General features: G+C 42.9%; 1 pseudogene; it reads left to right on the plus strand.

Moving 5' to 3' along the window:
• The first annotated feature begins 1215 nt into the window (after nucleotides 1–1215).
• LOC134461714 (E3 ubiquitin/ISG15 ligase TRIM25-like) lies at nucleotides 1216–5509 on the plus strand (annotated as a pseudogene).
• Nucleotides 5510–6000: the final 491 nt, after the last annotated feature.

Below are 6000 nucleotides of genomic sequence, written 5' to 3' on the forward strand. Positions count from 1 at the left end.
GAACTGTTCCTTTCAAAAATGTGCACAAGACGATGAGCTTGCTTCAGTTTGATTTGAAATTACTCGGCACACACACACATAGCTGCCAGGACACAAGACCAACGCTGCAGCAGGAGATGATTTGACTACAGGAAAACTACTGAAAGAAGCTTGCATCAATGTGACAACAATACAATAATCCTGTCTTGTGTTTTTATGTTTGTAATTCAGGAAATTTGAGTTTAGGCACTATTGATACACTATTGATAACACTATCTCACACATCATTGAATGTATTGGATTAGGGGCCCTTCAGATGACTTTGTCCCAGGCCTGGCCAAAGCTGTCAGCGGCCCTGATTGCAATTATGCTGCCAATTCCCAACTTTTCTATTTTCATGAATATTTACGAAAATAAACTAATATCTACTGGGCCAAGTAGGCTATGTTTTACAGTCAAAGATGTCTATTACTGGAAGTCAAAAATTGCAGACATGGAGAAGGTGCACATTTTATGTGTGAAAGTAAGTTTCCAAATCATAATGAATACTTACCTGATAGTTGTGGTAAATATTCATGAAAAAGATACCATTTTTGAATGGGTAATGTCAATTCTGGAAATAAATTCTAAAAATATTACACACATGTTTCATTTATAAAGCATGGGGAATGGAGGCATCTCAAAGTTTCTGAAAACAGAAATCAACAAGAGGCAGATTGTGTTGCTGTTATGGAGAGACGAGAACGATCAGTGAGGAACTGTGGGCAGGGGTGCTGATAGCTTTGACCAGTCCAGTCCCAGGCAAAATCATCTGAAAGACCCTCCTTCTCAGTCCATATGTAATGGGACCCAATTCTGGCCTCCCCCTTTCTCCCTGGGCCCGGGACAACTGACCCGTTTGTTCCGCCCCTGTCAGCGGGCCTGACTACTGACACACCTAATGGAGTTGATCTTTGGACAGACACATAGAGCATGACTTATAAACTCTAGACGTCCGATGTGAGTCATATGTATTGCCTATCTGCTATTGTGATTTTCTTTGATCCAGTTTGATGCTGGATTTGACTTTAAACTCCACAGAAGCAATGCATTTATACACACATGTACTGTTCTTTATTGCATGAAATAAGATTCATGGAATATTTCTGAATCTCTGTGACAAAGGCAAAGAGTCATAAGATAACACACACCCACTTCTGACAAAGCGGAATCATTTCCAGACTTCTTGGCAGTCAATACTTGTCCAGCAGTAAGAGAGGGAACAATGGCGAGTGTGTTTCTGTCTCAGGATGACTTCAACTGTTGTATATGTCTGGATCTGCTAAAAGACCCAGTGACGATTCCCTGCGGACACAGTGTCTGCATGAGCTGCATAACAGGGTGCTGGAACAAGGAAGACCAGAAGGGTGTTTACAGCTGCCCCCAGTGCAGAGAAACCTTCATCCCGAGACCTATCCTGGGCAGAAACACAATGATGGCTGAAGTTGTGGAAAAGCTAAAGAAACCTGAAATCCAGTCTGGTGCTGAATCTCCTCGCTACGCTGGACCAGCTGACGTGGAGTGTGATTTCAGTGAGAAAAAGTATAAAGCCATCAAGTCTTGTCTGTCATGTCTACTGTCCTATTGTGAAGTTCACATCCAGCCTCACTATGAAGTGCCTCGCCTGAGCAAGCACAAGCTGGTGAATGCCACCTCACAGCTACGGAGAAGATCTGCTCTCAGCATGACAGGATCTTTGAGGTGTTCTGTCGCACAGACCAGAAGCTCATCTGTGTGCTCTGCTCAATGGACTTCCACAAGGGTCATAACACTGTCTCAGCTGCAGTCGAATCGACTGACAAACAGGTACAGTATGTGTACAAGCCTATATTACTACCATGTATTATTATGCATTGTTAGGAAGTTAGGTCACTACAGTACTTCCAATCCATTTTCCAAACTCCCGTCCTCCCTTGTGCTTGTGGCTTTGTGATGACACCGCAAGATGTCATTGATGATACTGTAGAAGTTTAATTCAATATCTCACCAAGCACAAGTCAAAAGTCAAAAGTCAATGCTGGCCAGGTTACAGAGCTGCTGTACCCCCGGGCAGTGGGGCCACACCAGGTAAGTGACCTCTCACTGAGCTCTGCCAAGCTGGGCAGAAAGTAAGCATGTGTCTTCGAAGTGTGGCTATGCTTTTCGTTTTAGGTTGCATGGCGGCTGTGCCCCAGTGTCTGTTACAAAAAATGATTTACTGATTTATAGTACAATTATGTGACGTGACAACCTGCCAAAATATGAAATATATATATCTAACGATTCCTGCCCATTCTCTACATATCCAAAGAAAAGCTTGATACAGATGAGGGGGGATACCAAGAATCAAATAAAGCAGAGAGAGAAGGAGCTGCAACAGGTCCAACAGACCCTACAAACTCTACAGGTAATTAATTTAAAACAGTTACAGTAGGCCTATATATTACATGTATAATTATATGTATAATCTATAAAAAGTTATAGACCGTTGTAATTTTATACTTCATTATGCATGATGCAAGCCTACTTTTTAATATTTAGGCTTTTTAGCCTGTATTGAGATTGGACAGTTGAAGATGGTGACAGCAGGAAATGTGTGGCAGAGAAAGACAGGGTAAGATCTGGAATTGACCTTGGGTCGGATTCGAACCTAGGTCCCTGTCTTCATGGGAGGGCCCCCTAGCCCTCTGAGCCACGGTGCCCTCGGGTCTACTTTTCTTTTCAGTTTTGTGGATTGAAGCGTGGGGGAGGAGATAAGTGGGTGAGAGGTGCAGGGGTATAGGAATATAATCCTGGTTGGACCCGATCCATGAGTTCCCGTGGACAACTGCCTGTATGCTACAGATGTGTGATCACAGTCTGCCACTTTCAGTTATTCTTGAGCGACATTCAAATATTTTGAATCTACTCTGCTACCAGGCCTCTGCAAAGAAGGCTGTTGATGAATCTGAAAAGATCTTCACTGCGCTGATCAGCTTCTTGGAGCAGAAACGCTCTGAGGTGGCAGAGTCGATCAGAGCCCAGGAGAGGGCAGAGGTGAGTCGAGCTGAAGGACTCCTGGAGCAGCTGGAGATGGAGATTGCTAAACTGAAGAGCAGAGATGCTGAGAGGGACCAACTGCTACAGACTGAGGATCATATAGATTTCCTCAAGGTAAAACAATCATCTGTTAAATGTAGTGTATGCCCCAATTGTGACCTTTTTACATGATCTCTCTCTCTCTCTCTCTCTCTCTCTCTCTCTCTCTCTCTCTCTCTCTCTCTCTCTCTCTCTCTCTCTCTCTCTCTCTCTCTCTCTCTCTCTCTCTCTCTCGCTCTCTCTCTCTCTCGCTCTCTCTCTCTCTCTAACAGAGCTTTGATTCCTGCTGGTCTGCCCCTGTGTCTGAGATCTCCAGCATAACTTTCACTCCACATTTATCCTCCACTGACATCATCACACCTGCCCTCAAGGACATTGAGAAGATGTTGCTGAAGTTTAGTCAAGGTCAGCCATTTTAGAACCCATCATTTTGCTGTGCTGAACTCTGCATTGATTTATGAATTCCCAATTTCTATATTGGTGAAATAAGTGTTGGGGATTGCACAATGCTTTAAAAATTGATATTATTTATTTCGATACAGATTGCAAAGATGATACCTCTGTTTCTGTAGGAATAATAGAAATATAATAGAAATATAGGCAGGTAACATGTAAGCTTTGGCATAGGGCATACACTAACAGAAAAAGGTCAAACAAGGTTATGCAGAGGGCACTGCAGGGTACAGCTAAAATACAGAACAGTTGAGCAACTAATAGATCATCTTAGACCGATACCAGACATCATGTAGTAAGTTCCCTAAACACAGTTTGGTTCCAGCAGATGTCTGGGCCTGAATAACCACAATACATCCTGACCACACTTCCAGATCATATTTCGCAAAACTGTCAAGTAAGGTTAGGTGACCACAAGATAGGGCTGAAGGACAGGTTAAAGAGAACCAATCATAAACAAGAGGACACTTAGGAATAACCAATTAGAAGTAGGGGGACATTTTCCTTAAAACCAGCTTGCAGACAATCGGAGAGCCAGAACGCGCCTTCTCCAAATACTGTCTTGTATTGTATTTGCTTTGGGTAACTCAGTAAACTCTTGAACATTTGACCAAACTCTGTCTCTGCGTCAACTTCCATCCACCTTGCCGAACACCTACATTCTTACAGTTTCCCAGGCTGGTGGCAGCACTGCTCTCGTTCCAAAGAGAGGTTTGTATATGATTGTGTTCGTGTATATTGCAAGTACATAAATATTCTTGTTTTATTACAAGATTCAATTTGAAATGCACTTTCTAAAGCTCTGTTTGCATGTAAATGAGTGGCCAAAACCAAAGCGTTTTCAAAAATATCCACATAACATCTTCTTGGATACTGTACAACAGCGTGAGCATGCAGGGACCTGGGCCTGGAGCGTGCTCTTTCACATCAGCATTGTCTGAGCGCACGGGGCAATTCTGCGAGCACCATTCATGTGGAATAACTTCTCCAATCTAACCTCTTCTTCCTGATACAGAAATCGGCATTGGTGACAGTGTTCGACTGAAGGCGTCTGATAAAGTGCCATGAGGATGGAAAGTGGTGGGTGTCTCTCACAGCAGCGTGGGCTTGGTGACAGGTGAGGCCCCCATGGTGTCGTTGGATGCAACCAGATCTCTCAGAATTCTGTGAAACTAACACGTCCGCTTTTGACACAAAATACGGGGTAGTTTCACAGATTTTGCCTTAATTCCATGATATAGGGTCACAGAAGTGCTTTCTGTATCTTCCCACAGCACAGCGCTATGTTTTTCTGTATCTTCCCAGCACTGCGCTATGCTAGTATCATTAGAAAAATGTGAACAATCACATATTCCACACACACACATATACACACACACACACACACACACACACACACACACACACACACACACACACACACACACACACACACACACACACACACACACACACACACACACACACACACACACACACACACAAATGACTATAAAGTAGGCTATATCTGTTTGATGGTTGCATGTGCCAATGTTTGTTTGAATTCAATGTATTGAAAGTATAAGCAGCAGTGTTAAAACGGTATTGTGTCTTTGGTCTATGTGCCCTTTTCCCACAGATGTAAGCACCTTTTTTAGGGGCACGCTGGTTGTAAAATTTCCCGAGTGCAGTGGCTGGGCATATCCCTGTGAGCTGGAGCTGGTCCCATGATGTATCACAAGCTGATGGGCCTTTGGGTTTTAAATGTGGTAGAAGTTTATGCTGCCTCTGAACAATGTCAGGGCTGGTTGGCACGTCACTTTCCCTGGCAGCACTAAACATTGGCATATATCCTGCCCCCATGGTGATTGGCATATCCCCTGTGCATATTTGTATATGCTATGTTTACTGCAATGTGCAATAATGTGTAGGCTATAAAGTCTTTATGTCTTGTATCTACAGTATGTATTGTATCTATCGTAAGTTGTGAGACACCTTAATTTCCCTCTGGATTAATAAAAGAACTCTACTCTGCTCTTATAACTTACAAAAAATCACTTGTTCCTTTATTTCCAACAACTCCACAATTTCATCACAATCTGTTTATAACTTTTTGAGTTATCCTGCTGACAGAGAGACAAACAGACAAACAAACCAACGCGACCGAAAACATTGGCAGAGGTAACATTTGGCAGAGAATTGTCATCAAGAACTTTATGCATAGGCCACTTCTAGTATTAGTCTGAATAGATTTATACCGTAATCCTCTATTGCCACCATGTGGCCAAATGCGGATTTGCCTACTTCATTCTCCTGTGCACAATAGGCCTACCTACAGTAGCATAGGCCCTATGTACACTCCTTATGCATTCAACTTCTGGAATCTGGACTATCAGAGATACCCATTATAGGCCAAGGTTGACCTGGGACAAATTGCAATAGTTATCATTTCAAGTTTTTTGTAACCCCAGGTAGGTTATGTCTAAATGACAT

Source organism: Engraulis encrasicolus, chromosome 13 (assembly GCF_034702125.1).
Source record: "Engraulis encrasicolus isolate BLACKSEA-1 chromosome 13, IST_EnEncr_1.0, whole genome shotgun sequence".
Classification (NCBI taxonomy): Eukaryota; Metazoa; Chordata; class Actinopteri; order Clupeiformes; family Engraulidae; genus Engraulis; species Engraulis encrasicolus.